Raw genomic sequence first — 15,403 nt, forward strand, 5'->3', positions numbered from 1 at the left:
TTTATAGCAATAGCTGCCTACATCAAGAAATTCGAAAGGCACCAAATAGATAAGCTTTCACTGCATCTCAAGGATCTAGAAAAACTGCAGTGAATTTGACCCAAATCTAGTAGGTGAAGAGAAATAATTAAAATCAGAGAAGAAATCAATAGGATTGAATCCAAAAAAAATTACAAAAGATCAGCCAAATGAGGAGCTAATTTTTGAAAAAATAATCAAAATTGACACTCCGTTGGCCCCACTCATTAAAAAAGAAAAGACCCAAATCAATAAAAATCAGAGATGAAAAATGAAATGTAACAACAGACACCACAGAAATAAAAAGAATCATCAGAAATTACTACAAGGACTTGTATGCCAGCAAACAGGGAAATCTATTAGAAATGGATAGATTCCTGGACACATGCAACCTACCTTAATTGAACCAGGAAGACTTAGAAAACATAAATAGACCCATAACCGAGACAGAAATTGAAACAGTAATAAAGGCCCTCCCAACAAAGAAAAGCCCAGGACCAGATGGATTCCTGCTGAATTTTACCAGACATTTAAAGAAGAACTAACTCCATCTCCTCAAACTATTCAGAACAATTGAAAAAAATGGAATCCTTCCAAATTCTTTCTATGAAGCCAGCATCACCTTAATTCCTAAGGCAGAAAAAGATGCAGCATTGAAGGAGAATTACAGACCAATATCCCTGATGAACACAGATGCAAAAATCCTCAATAAAATTCTTGCCAATAGAATGCAACAACACATCAGAAAGATCATCCACCCAGACCAGGTGATATTTATCCCTGGTATGCAGGGATGGTTCAATGTTTGCAAATCAATCAATGTGATACACCACATTAACAGACTGCAGAAGAAAAAAACATGTGAATATCTCAATAGGTGCAGAGAAAGCATTCGAAAAAATACAACACCCTTTCATGATGAAAACTCTAAGCAAATTGGATATAGAAGGAACATTCCTCAATGCAATCAAAGCAATTTATAAAAACCCATGGCCAGCATCCTATTGAATGGGTTAAGTTGGAAGCTTTTCCACTGAGATTTGCTACCAGAGAGAGATGCCCACTCTCACCACTGCTATTTAATATAGTTATGGAAGTTTTAGCCAGAGCCATCAGGCATGAAAAAGAAATGAAAGGGATAGAAATTGGGAAGGAAGAACTCAAACTATCCCTCTTTGCAGATGATATGATTCATTATTTAGGGGATGCAAAGAACTCTATTAAGAGACTATTGGCACTCATAGAAGAGTTTGGCAAAGTAGCAGGATATAAAAGCAATGCACAAAAATCAACAGCCTTTGTATACACAGGTAATGCCACAGCCGAGAAAGAACTGCTAAGATCAATCCCATTCACAATAGCTACAAAAACAAATACCTTGGAATAAACATAACCAAGGACATTAAAGATCTCTACGATGAGAATTATGAATTTTAAAGAAAGAAATAGAAGAAGATTCCAAAAAAAAAATCTTCCATGCTCATGGATTGCAAGAATCAATATCATCAAAATGTCCATTCTCCCAACACCAATTTACAGATTCAATGGAATCCCAATCAAGATACCAACGACATTCTTCACAGATGTAGAAAAAATGATGCTGAAAATAATATGTAGGCACAGGAGTGCTTGAATAGCTAAAGCAATCTTTTACAACTAAAAGGAAGCTGGAGGCATCACAATACCAGATTTCAGGACATACTACAGGGCAGTTGTCATCAAAACAGCATGGTACTGGTACAGAAACAGATGGATAGACCAATGGAACAGAATAGAAACACCAGAAATCAACCGAAACACCTACAGCCAACTTATATTTGATCAAGGATCTAAAACCAATTCCTGGAGCAAACACAGTCTATTCAATAAATGGTGCTGGGAAAACTGGATTTCCATGTGCAGAAGCATGAAGCAAGACCCCTACCTTTCACCTTACAGAAAATTCCACTCAACATGGAGTAAAGACCTAAATCTTTGATCCAGCACCATCAAATTATTAGAGAGCTTTGGAGAAACCCTGCAAGATATAGGTACAGGGAAATACTTCTTGGAAAAGACCCCTGAGGCACAGGCAGTGAAAGCCAAAATTAACTATTGGGATTGCATCAAATTGAGAAGTTTCTGTACTGCAAAAGAAACAGTCAGGAGAGTGAAGAGACAACCGACAGAATGGGAAAAAATATTTGCAAACTATGCTATAGGTAACGGATTAATAAAAAGAATCTACAAAGAAATCAAGAAACTCCACAACATCAAAACAAACCACCCACTTGAGAGATCGTTCAAGGACTTCAGTAGACGTTTTTCAAGAGGAAATTTAAATGGCTAACAGGCACATGAAAAAATGTCCAAGATCACTAGCAATCAGGGAAATGCAAATGAAAACCACAATGAGTTTTCACCTCACTCCAGTTAGAATGGCTCACATACAGAAATCTACCAACAACAGATGCTACTGAGGATGTGTAGAAAATGGGACACTAAACCGCTGTTGGTGGGAATGCAAACTGGTTAAGCCCCTATGGAAGTCGGACTGGAGATTCCTCAGAAACCTGAATATAACCCTACCATTCAACTCAGCCATCCCACTCCTTGGAATTTACCCAATGGAAATGAAATTGGCAAACAAAAAAGCTGTCTGCACATTAATGTTCATTGCAGCTCAATTCACAATAGACGTGGAACCAACCCAAATGCCCAACAACAGTAGACTGGATAAAGAAATTATGGGATATGTACTCTACAGAATACTATACAGCAGTAAAGAACAATGAAACCCGGTCATTTGCAACAAAATGGAGGAATCTGGAAAACATTATGCTGAGTTAATTAAGCCAATCCCAGAGGGACAAATACCATATGTTCTCCCTGATCGGTGACAACTGACTGAACACCAAAAAGGAAACCTCCTGAAGTGAAATGGACATTATGAGAAATGGTGACTTGATCAGCATAGCCCTGACTGCTAATGGACAACTTAATACATTATCCCTCATAGTATTTTTTTTTGTCTGTTCTACTTAATATGACTGGTTTAATTCTGTAATTATCACACAGTTATTCTTAAGTGTTGAAAATTAACTGAAATGTGATCCCTGTTAAACATAAAAGTGGGAATAAGAGAGGGAAGAGATGTATAATTTGGGGCATGCTCCCAATTGGTAGAGTTGGAAACATACCAGGGGATTCCAATTCAATCCCATCAAGGTGGCATGTGCCAATGCCATCTCACTATTCCAAGTGATCAATTTCAGTTCACAATTGATCATAATGAAAGGACTAAGAGTCAAAGGGAGCACATAAACAAGTCTAGTATCTGCTAACACTAACCGATAGAATAAATAAAGGGGAGAGTGATCCAACATGGGAAGTGAGATACTCAGCAGACTCATAGAATGGCGGATGTCCTAAATAGCACTCTGGCCTCAGAATCAGCCCTAAAGGCACTCGGATCTGGCTGAAAAGCCCATGAGAGTATTTCAGGCATGGAAAGCCAAGACACTCTGGCAAAAAGATCTCTGTGAGTGAGATCCCAGTGGAAAGAACAGGTCTTCAAAGAGGGAGGTACCTTTCTCTGAAGGGAGGAGAGAACCTCCACTTTGACTATGACCTTGTCTAAACAAGATAAGAGTCGGAGAACTCAAGGGGCTTCCATAGCCTTGGAAACTCATGACTGGTGCATAGGGAGATTACTGATGCCATAAACAGGAGTGTCAATTGGTAAAGTCAACAACAGGAGTCACTGTGCACTTACTCCTCATGTAGGATCTCTGTCCTTAATGTGCTGTACACTGAGGCTTAATGCTATAACGAGTACTCAAACAGTATATTTCACTTTGTGTTTCTATGGGGGTGCAAACGATTGAAATCTTTACTTAATGTACACTAAACTGATCTTCTGTAAAAAAAAAAAAAAGAAATTATCAATTCCCAACTTGACTCTCACTGGGATTAAACATGACAATAGGTCTGATCTGATTTCATCATCATTTAAAAAAAATCATCTATTATTTTTCACTTTATGTTTCTTTGTGGGAACAAACTGTTGAAATCCTTACTTAAGGTATACTAAGCTGATCTTCTGTATATTAAGATAATCGAAAATGAATCTTGATGTGAATGGAAGGGGAGAGGGAGTGGGAAAGGGGAGGGTTGTGGGTGGGAGGGATGGTATGGGGGGGAAAGCCATTGTAACCCATGAGTCGTACTTTGGAAATTTATATTCATTAAATAAAAGATAAAAAAAAAAAGAAGTGAAAGGGACACTATGAGAAACAGTGACTTGATCAGCCCTTGTCCTGACTGTTGATGTACAATGTAATATACAGCACATTAAGGACAGAAATCCTACATGGGAAGTAAGTGCACAGTGACTTCTGTTGTTGACTTAACAAATTGACACTCTTGTTTATGGCCTCAGTAATCACCCTAGGCTCTTGTCATGAGTCGCTAAGGCTATGGAAGTCTTTTGAGTTTGACAACTCTGATCTTATTTGACCAGGTCATAGTCAAAGTGGAAGTTCTCTCCTCCCTTCATAGAAAGGTACCTCCTTCTTTGATGACCTGTTCTTTCCACTGGGACCTCACTCACGGAGAACTTTCATTTAGGTGTTTTTTTTTAACCTTTATTTAATGAATATAAATTTACAAAGTACAGAATATGGATTACAATGGCTTCCCCCCCATAATGTCCCTCCCACCCGCAACCCTCCCCTTTCCCATTCATTCTCCCCTTCCATTCACATGAAGATTCATTTTCATTTCTCTTTATATACAGAAGATCAGTTTAGCATACATTAAGTAAAGATTTGTCTTCTAAGTCCAATATTCTTTTTCTGCTTCACTGACTCTGTTTTTAAGGCTCTCAAATGCGTTTGTCATTTGATCTATTGTATTCCTCATTTCATTTTGCTTTCTCTTCAATATCACCATTTCTTGTTCTACTAGATTCTTCTCCTTTCATTTTGATTCCTCCTTAAGGTTTCATTTTTTACTGTTTTTTTTTTTAAATATTTTATAATTATATTTTATTTTATTTAATGAACATAAATTTCCAAAGTACAGTTTATGGATTACAATAGCTTCCCCCCCCCATAACTTCCCTCCCACCCACTTGAGAGAGATTTTCTATCCTGTCCAGTAAGGATTTATGTAGCTCAAGCATTTGTTTTTGAGAATTTCTAAATTTTTTTTTATTTATTTTTTTTAACTTTTATTTAATGAATATGTATTTCCAAAGTACGATTTATGGATTACAATGGCTTCCCCCACATACCGTCCCTCCCACCCACTATCCTCCCCTTTCCCACTCCCTCTCCCCTCCATTCACATCAAGATTCATTTTTGATTCTCTTAATATACAGAAGATCAGCTTAGTATACATTAAGTAAGGATTTCAACAGTTTGCTCCCACACAGAAACATAAAGTGAAAAATAATAGATGATTTTTTAAATGATGATAAAATCAGATCAGACCTATTGTCATGTTTAATCCCAGTGAGAGTCAAGTTGGGAATTGATAATTTCTTTTTTTTTTTTTACAGAAGATCAGTTTTGTATACATTAAGTAAAGCTTTCAACAGTTTGCACCCCCATAGAAACACAAAGTGAAATATACTATTTGAGTACTCGTTATAGCATTAAATCTCAATGTACAGCACATTAAGGACAGAGATCCTACATGAGGAGTAAGTGCACAGTGACTCCTGTTGTTGACTTTACCAATTGACACTACTGTCTATGGCATCAGTAGTCTCCCTATGCTCCAGTCATGAGATTCCAAGGCTATGGAAGCCTTTTGAGTTCTCCGACTCTTATCTTGTTTAGACAAGGTCATAGTCAAAGTGGAGGTTCTCTCCTCCCTTCAGAGAAAGGTACCTCCTTCTTTGAAGACCTGTTCTTTCCACTGGGATCTCACTCACAGAGATCTTTCATTTAAGTTTTTTTTTTTTTTTTTTTTTTTTTTTTTTTTTTTTTTGCCAGAGTGTCTTGGCTTTCCATGCCTGAAATACTCTCATGGGCTTTTCAGCCAGATCGGAATGCCTTTAGGGCTGATTCTGAGGCTAGAGTGCTACAGAGTGCTATTTAGGACATCTGACATTCTATGAGTCTGCTGAGTATCTCGCTTCCCATGTTGGATCACTCTCCCCTTTTTTTATTTTATCGGTTAATATGAGCAGGTACTAGACTTGTTTATGTGCTTCCTTTGACTCTTAGTCCTTTCATTATGATCAATTGTGAACTGAAATTGATCACTTGGAGTAGTGAGATGGCATTGGTACATGCTACCTTGATGGGATTGGATTGGAGTCCCCTGGTATGTTTCTAACTCTACCGTTTGAGGTAATTCAGCTTGAGCATGTCCCAAATTGTACATCTCTTCCCTCTCTTATTCTCACTTTTATGTTCAACAGGGATCACATTTCAGTTAATTTTCAACACTTAAGAATAACTATGTGATAATTACAGAATTAAACCAGTCATATTAAGTAGAACAGACAAAAAATACTAAGAGGGATAATGTATTAAGTTGTCCATTAGCAGTCAGGGCTATGCTGATCAAGTCACCATTTCTCATAGTGTCCATTTCACTTCAGGAGGTTTCCTTTTTGGTGTTCAGTCAGTTGTCACCGATCAGGGAGAACATATGGTATTTGTCCCTTTGGGACTGGCTTATTTCACTCAGCATGATGTGTTCCAGATTCCTCCATTTTGTTGCAACTGACTGGATTTCGTTGTTTCTTACTGCGGTATAGTATTCTAAAGAGTACATATCCCATAATTTCTTTATCCAGTCTACCGTTGATGGGCATGCAGGTTGGTTCCAGGTCTTGGCTATTGTGAATTGTGCTGCAATGAACATTAGGGTGCAGACAGCTTTTTTGTTTGCCAATTTCATTTCCTTTGGGTAAATTCCAAGGAGTGGGATGGCTGGGTCGAACGGTAGGGTTATATTCAGGTTTCTGAGGAATCTCCAGACTGATTTCCATAGTGGCTTGACCAGTTTGCATTCCCACCAACAGTGGGTTAGTGTCCCTTTTTCCCCACATCCTCGCCAGCATCTGTTGTTGGTAGATTTCTGAATGTGAGCCATTCTAACCGGGGTGAGGTGAAACCTCATTGTGCTTTTGATTTGCATTTCCCTGATGGCTAGTGATCCTGAACATTTTTTCATGTGCCTGTTGGCCATTTGGATTTCCTCTTTTGAACGATGTCTATTGAGGTCCTTGGCCCATCTCTTAAGTGGGTTGTTGGTTTTGTTTTTGTGGAGTTTCTTGATGTCTTTGTAGATTCTGGTTATTAACCCTTTATCTGTTGCATAGTTTGCGAATATTTTTTCCCATTCCATTGGTTGTCTCTTCACTCTCCTGACTGTTCCGTTTGCAGTACAGAAACTTCTCAATTTGATGCAATCCCCATAGTTGATTTTGGCTTTGACTGCCTGTGCCTCCCGGGTCTTTTCCAGAAACTCTTTGCCTGTGCCAATATCTTGAAGGGTTTCTCCAATGTTCTCTAATAACTTGATGGTGTCAGGTCATAGATTTAGGTCTTTACTCCATGTTGAGTGGATTTTTGTGTAAGGTGTAAGGTAGGAGTCTTGCTTCATGCTTCTGCACGTGGAAATCCAGTTTTCCTAGCAGCATTTATTGAATAGACTGTGTTTGCTCCAGGAATTGTTTTTGGATCCTTGATCAAATATAAGTTGGCTGTAGATGTTTGGGTTGATTTCTGGTGTTTGAATTCTGTTCCATTGGTCTATCCATCTGTTTCTGTACCAGTACCATGCTGTTTTGATTACAACTGCCCTGTAGTATGTCCTGAAATCTGGTATTGTGATGCCTCCAGCTTTGTTTTTGTTGTACAAGATTGCTTTAGTTATTCGAGGTCTCTTGTGCCTCCATATGAATTTCAGCATCATTTTTTCTAGATCTGAGAAGAATGTCTTTGGTATCCTGATTGGAATTGCATTGAACCTATAAATTGCTTTTGGGAGAATGGACATTTTGATGATGTTGATTCTTCCAATCCATGAGCTTGGATGATTTTTCCATTTTTTGGTATCCTCTTCTATTTCTTTCTTTAAGATTTTGTAATTCTCATCATAGAGATCTTTAACATCCTTGGTTAAGTTTATTCCAAGGTATTTGATTGTTTTTGTAGCTATTGTGAATGGGATTGATCTTATCAGTTCTTTCTCTGCCGTGGCATTGCTTGTGTATACAAAGGCTGTTGATTTTTGTGCATTGATTTTATATCCTGCCACTTTGCCAAACTCCTCTATGAGTTCCAATAATCTCTTAGTAGAGTTCTTTGGATCCTCTCAGTAAATAATCATATCATCTGCAAAGAGGGATAGTTTGACTTCTTCCTTCTCAATTTGTATTACATTTATTTCTTTTTCTTGTCTGATGGCTCTGGCTAAAACTTCCAGAACTATGTTAAATGGCATTGGTGAGAGTGGGCATCCCTGTCTGGTGCCCGATCTCAGTGGAAATGCTTCCAACTTTTCCCCATTCAATAGGATGCTGGCCGTGGGCTTTTCATAAATTGCTTTGATTATATTGAGGAATGTTTCTTCTATACCCAATTTGCTTAGAGTTTTCATCATGAAAGGGTGTTGAATCTTATCGAATGCTTTCTCTGCATCTATTGAGATAATCATATGAGTTAGATAGTGAGAGAGAGAGACAGAGAGAAATGTCTTCCTTTCGTTTGTTCACCCCCCAAATGGCTGCTATGGCCAGCGTGCTGCACTGATCTGAAGCCAGCAGCCAGGTGCTTCCTGCTGGTCTCCCATGCGGTGCAGAGCCCAAGCACTTGGACCATCCTCCACCATCCTTCACTGCCTTCCCTGGCTACAGCAGAGAGCGGGGCTGGAAGAGGAGCAATGAGGACAAGCTGGTGCCCCAACTGAGACTGGAACCAGAGTACTGGTGCTGCAGGTAGAGTATTAAGCTAGTGAGTGTTGGCACAGGCCTTCTTGTTTTTTTTTTTTTTTCTTTTATTTAATGAATATAAATTTCCAAAGTACGACTCATGGGTTACAATGGCTTCCCCCCCCATACCGTCCCTCCCACCAACAACCCTCCCCTTTCCCACTCCCTCTCCCCTTCCATTCACATCAAGATTCATTTTCGATTATCTTAATATACAGAAGATCAGCTTAGTATACCTTAAGTAAGTATTTCAACAGTTTGCTCCCACACAGAAACATAAAGTGAAAAATAATAGATGATTTTTTTAAAATGATGATGAAATCAGATCAGACCTATTGTCATGTTTAATCCCAGTGAGAGTCAAGTTGGGAATTGAAAATTTCTTTTTTTTTTTTTTTTTTTTTTTTTTTTTTTTTTTTACAGAAGATCAGTTTAGTGTACATTAAGTAAAGATTTCAGTGAGGTGGACACTATGAGAAATGGTGACTTGATCAGCATAGCTCTGACTGCTAATGGACAACTTAATACATTATCCCTCATAGTATTTTTTTTTGTCTGTTCTACTTAATATGACTGGTTTAATTCTGTAATTATCACACAGTTATTCTTAAGTGTTGAAAATTAACCGAAATGTGATCCCTGTTAAACATAAGAGTGGGAATAAGAGAGGGAAGAGATGTATAATTTGGGACATGCTCGGGCTGACTTGCCCCAATTGGTAGAGTTGGAAACATACCAGGGGATTCCAATTCAATCCCATCAAGGTGGCATGTGCCAATGCCATCTCACTACTCCAAGTGATCAATTTCAGTTCACAATTGATCATAATTTTTTTTTTTAACAGGCAGAGCGGATAGAAGGAGAGAGAGAGAGAGAGAGAGAGACAGAGAAAAAGGTCTTCCTTTGCCGTTGGTTCACCCTCCAATGGCCGCCGTGGCCGGCGCACTGTGGCCAGCGCATCACGCCGATCCAAAGCTGGGATCCAGGTGCTTCTCCTGGTCTCCCATGTGGGTGCATGTCCCAAGTACTTGGGCCATCCTCCGCTTCACTCCTGGGCCATAGCAGAGAGCTGGCCTGGAAGAGGGGCAACTGGGACAGAATCTGGTACCCCAACTGGGACTAGAACCCAGTGTGATGGTGCCGCAAGGTGGAGGATTAGCTTATTCAGCCACGGCACCGGCTCTTTCTTGTTTTTGTTTCCTTGGTTTCTGTATTTGTTGTTTGGCTTTTTAGAGTTATTCTTCATTTCTTCTTTTTTTTTTCTTGTTGTGGTGGCTTTTCTCATTTTAGTATGACTCTAGATTAAGTGGACTGTCTACTTTTGTTGAATTTCTGGAGGCTTGTGTTGGGAGTGGCTAGAGTGCTGTATTCAATTCTTCAGGGTTAAGGGTGTGCCAGTGGTGATGCACCCAGGTTTGGTGTGGTAAATCTTCTCTCTCTCTCTCTCTCTTTCTCTCTCTTTTCTGAAGGGACATAATTCTGCTCAGCTGAGGTCTTTTCCTTAATGCAATTAGTGCCTGAGCACTAGCCCCAGTGGGTAGTTTATTCATCTGCTCTGTCTCAAGGACCACACAAAGGATCTGTGCAGTCCTCAGTGTAAGCTCAGATTCCCCTGCAATGTTTCCCACTGGGTTGCCAAGGTTTCCAAGTTTGTGGCATCTCCCACTGAGAATACTCATGTCTCAGGCACACCATAAGTTCTCCCACACACCCTGCTTTTTTTTTCACAGTCCCAGTTCATAAGCTCCACACGTTCACTAGGTCTTTTTTTTTACAGGCAGATTTAGAGAGAGAGAGAGAGAGAGAGAAAGAAAGGTCTTCCTTTCCATTGGTTCACCCCCAAAATGGCCACTAAGGTCGGCGTGCTGTGCGGATCTGAAGCCAGGAGCCATTTTCCTCCTCCTTGTCTCCCATGCGGGTGCAGGGCCCAAGCACTAGGGCCATCCTCCCCTGCCTTCCTGGGCCACAGCAGAGAGCTGAACTGGAAGAGGTGCAACAGGGACAAAATCCAGAGCTGCAACTGGGACTAGAACCTGGGGCACCAGCGTCACAAGTTGGTGATCAGCCAAGTGTGCCAGAGTGCCAGCCACATTCACTAGGTCTTAACCTCGTGTTATTTCTCCCCACCAAAGTCAGGTTTTTCTGCTTGGCTGAGGGAAGTAACAACCCTGAGCTGATGCAGCTGTTATGTATGTCCAAAATGGCGCCTGCTGTATTTTGTTTTACCCCACCTTTATAAGGTGAGTGGAGAGAGAGAATTGTGTCCATACTGGTCCCTTTTCTTTTCTTTTCTTTTCTTTTCTTTTCTTTTCTTTTCTCTTTCTCTTTCTCTTTCTCTTTCTCTTTCTCTTTCTCTTTCTCTTTCTCTTTCTCTTTCTCTTTCTCTCCTCTAGTTAGGCTGGTGAACTTTTCCCCATGGGGCTTCAAGCCTCGTTCCCTCTAAGCTCTTCCTTTCGCTTTTCCACCAGTGTCTAAGGCTACTGCGGTTTTGCCTCACTTCCCTTTCCAGCACTGGTGTGTAGACTTGGCATCTGGGATCTTGAGCTGTGGGCATCTGTGCCCTCTATGTATGTCCACCATGTCCCACTAGTTCCACAAGAGTTTCCTCTGAATTTATTCCCTAACTCTCCCCTGAGACTACAGTATCTCCACTTCTATTAAACTATCTTTTCCCGGATTATCAGTGCACACCCTCCCTATTCCGCCATCTTGGAGCTTCTCCCAAAATTGTTTTACTAAACATAGTTGGTTCTCAAAAACTTATCAACAGGTAAGTTTTTAAATTAAACAATTTTTAACTTATTTTTGTTTTTATAAAGAGAACAAATGTTATATATACACATTTTAAAAAGGATTATTTATTTGAAAAGAGGAGTTACGGAGAGGCAGAGGCAGAGAGAGAGAGATCCATCTGCTGGTTCACTCCCCAGATGGTCGCAATCGCTGGAGGTGAGCTGATATGAAGGCAAGAGCCAGGAGCTTCTTCCAAGTCTTCCATGTGGGACAAGAGTGCTGGATTGGAAATGGAGCAGTTGGGACTCAAACTGGCACCCATTTGGGATGCCAACACTGCAGGCAATGGCTATACCCACTATGCCACAATGCTGACCCCCGCATATGTGGTTTTAATAGATAATGGGGGCCCGGTGCTGTGGCCATTGGATTACTTGGGGAATGAACCAGCAGAATGGAAGAGCTCTCTCTTTCTCTGACAGTACCTCTTTCTGTAATTCTTTCAAATCGATAAAAATAATTCTTTAAAAAAAGCTTAATGATGCTTCCCACTCTACCCTCCCTCCCAGCCTCCTTCTCCTTGAAAGGCAGAGTGATACAGAGTGATGGAGAGACAGGGAGAATAAGAGATCTTTTATCTGCTGGATCACTCCCCAAATGGCAGCAGTGGCTGAGGATGGGTTAGGCTGAAGGCTGATATGTGGAACTCTGGTTCTCCCACATGGTGGCATGGGCCCAAGTACTTGGGTCATCTTCTACCGCCTTCCCAGGTTATTAGTAAGAAGGTGAATGATATAAGAGCAGCTGTGACACAAACCACTGCTCCAATATGGGATGCTGTTATGTCAGATGGTGGCTTAAGTGGCTGTACCACAATTCCAGGTCCAATAAGGAATGGTTCAACAAATGTTGAAAGTATGAATGGATTGAAAAAGCTAACAAAAATAGGGACTAATTCTAAGGGAAGAAAAAAAATGAATTTGTAATGAGAAAATAGATCATTAAATCTTTGAGAAACAACATGTGATAATTATTTTTAAATCCATGAACTCATATTTTTGGTTAAGGTATTTAGAAAAAGTTGAGGATGTTTAAGTATTAAAGCTGAAATGATAAAGAATTGTTTATTACTGAGATAAACATGTAAGAAAACTGAATGAACAGCTTCATATCTATGACAATAAATTAGATTTCATGAATCAAATGCTTATTTTTCCAGGAAAACATGATTGAACACAACTACTTTCCTAAGATTTGATATATTTGAGAATAAATTGTGCAAACTGTCCACACCAAATGCCTCAGGTAGCTGAAGAGGCTTAACTTTTGTTTGACTAGCTGAATAAACCTTAACTTTGATTATTCAACTAGACTATGAATATTTAAGTGAACATTTGTTTCTGCTTAGCGTAAAAATGAGAGTCCATGGTGGAAGCATCCAGGTTTTCTAAGTACTCATGGATGTTAATGCGTATACTCCTAATTTGTGTCCCTGGAGGATATCTTGCTATCTCATCAATTCATTGATGTGTCATGCATTTATAGGACCTTAGAAAAGACAAATCAATCTGGTTAACAGCTGTATCACTCAGCATAATGTCACCTCACCCCACTCACCCTGCAAACCTCTCTCAGTGATTTGGACACTGTTACATAACAGTGAAAGAAGAGCTGTTCCAAGATCTTCCACTACCCTGGTAACCTCAGTCACCCCAGCTTCATGAGCAAGTGCAGGAGAACCACTGAATGACAGCCTGGGTCTGACAGTACTTCAGGATATTGTTAAGGAGCTAGCTCCCTAAATTACATGATCTGACTCCTCTCTCAAATGCTGCTCCTGTCTTTAGGTAGTTGCAGAAGAACTTCTGATAATTTCTGGTGTTTCATTTTGCCATCCATAGGATCAGTGAGGTTCCTCCACCTATCCCCCAGTCTGTCCTTGGGTTTCCAAATCTATAGTGCCTTGTCCAGTGGTCAGTTCCCCTTGTGGAATACTCTGTATTGGTGGTCTGGAAAGCATTGAGTTATCATCAACTACAGCTGCCAGGCACAAGACAAATCTGTTACCATAATAGCTGGAACCATAGTAGCATTTTCTGCTGAAATAGGAACCCATTTGGATCTCTTCAAAAGCCCACAGGTAAATGTGTTGTGAATTCTGGAGAAATCTTTGATTCTCCCCAAAACCATTCTCTCATATCTGATGAGAGGGAAGTGTGGATGTAGACTACACAATTTCCGTGGTTTGAAACATATCCCAAGGAATTTTCCTGGGTTGTGAGATTTTTGATAGTGGTCATGAGAAGGAAGATGTAATCAGCACTGGATGTGCAGAACCTCCCACAATATTCCTGTCTAGAGCCAGTGTGTACTTCCCCTAAACACTGAGAATGTTGGCTGCTGACTGTTCACATCTCTGTATGAAAGTAGTGTCCATAATAGAGGGACTATCCTGTAGCAGGAAATGTCTACCTGAGGAGTCATTCAGTGGCTATTGGCTCTCAGATGTGGGTACAGATATACCTGAATTATTTTTTTAAGGATTTATTTATTTATTTGAAAGTTGGAGTTACACAGAGAGGGAGAGGGAGAGAGGGAGAGGGAGAGGGGCAGGGGGAGGGGGAGGCAGAGTGAGAGAGGGAGAGGGAGAGGGAGAGGGAGAGGGAGAGGGAGAGGGAGAGGGAGAGGGAGAGTGAGAGGGAGAGGGAGAGGGAGAGGGAGGTCTTCCATCCACTGGTTCACTCTAAAACTGGCTGCAATGGTCAGAGCTGAGATGATCTGAAGCCAGGATCCAGAGCTTCCTCCAGGTTTCCCACACAGGTGCAGGGGCCCAAGCACTTGGGCCATCTTCTACTGCTTTCCTGGGTCAGAACAGAGAGCTGGATCAGAAGTGGAACAGCTGGGACTTGGAACTGGTGCCCATAAGGGATTCTGGCACTGCAGGTGGTGGCTTTAACTGCTATGCTATAGCGCTGCCCCCCACCCACACCAATCAGTGTTTTAATATAATCAGTCTAATCAGGATAGGGTTAATCTTTCCACTTGCAAGCCTTCACAAGGACTGAATGCATATTTCAAGGACTGAGTGGCAATCTTGTGATGAGCTTGATGTCTGGCTTACCAGAGATCAAGTAGTGTTTTATGATAGTTGTATAGGATATCCTGCTATGTCCTCCTCATGATAAAGTCAAGCCATCAAGTAAGTTTCCCAGAGCTGTGCTGACATCTGAGATACCCTGTGATCAGACAGCCAGCCAGCTTCCGCACCTTGCTTAGCAGCCCAACTCCTTTGCAGCCTCCTTAAAGACCTCAGAACCTCCTTACTGTGCAGGATGGTCGTTCTTGAGACTCAGAAGTCTACTACCTCCTAATCTGTTGATAGGTTAAACTGTGTCTTTCCTTTACCCTCAAACCTTGTCCTCATCATTTTGATATACCACCAGGAACAAGGACCTAGTTTTCAGTAATGCTACTACTTCAAATCCTCTGTTAAAAGACCAAGATTTCAGTAATGCCACTATTTTAAATCCTGTTAAAAGTTCTTGAAGGGAATCTAGAAAATGTGACATCTTTTCACACCTAATTAGTCCTATACCTTCCTGACCTAATGAACACTTGTCCCCTCTGACTTGTATTGCATTGCACCATTATTCCATCAGTTACTTATCTTTCAAGTGTTTATTGAGTAAGCACTTTTTGTTCCACATCATGAGCAG

Source organism: Oryctolagus cuniculus, chromosome 16 (genome assembly GCF_051225735.1).
Source record: "Oryctolagus cuniculus isolate XC-2025 breed Fujian yellow rabbit chromosome 16, ASM5122573v1, whole genome shotgun sequence".
Taxonomy (NCBI): Eukaryota; Metazoa; Chordata; class Mammalia; order Lagomorpha; family Leporidae; genus Oryctolagus; species Oryctolagus cuniculus.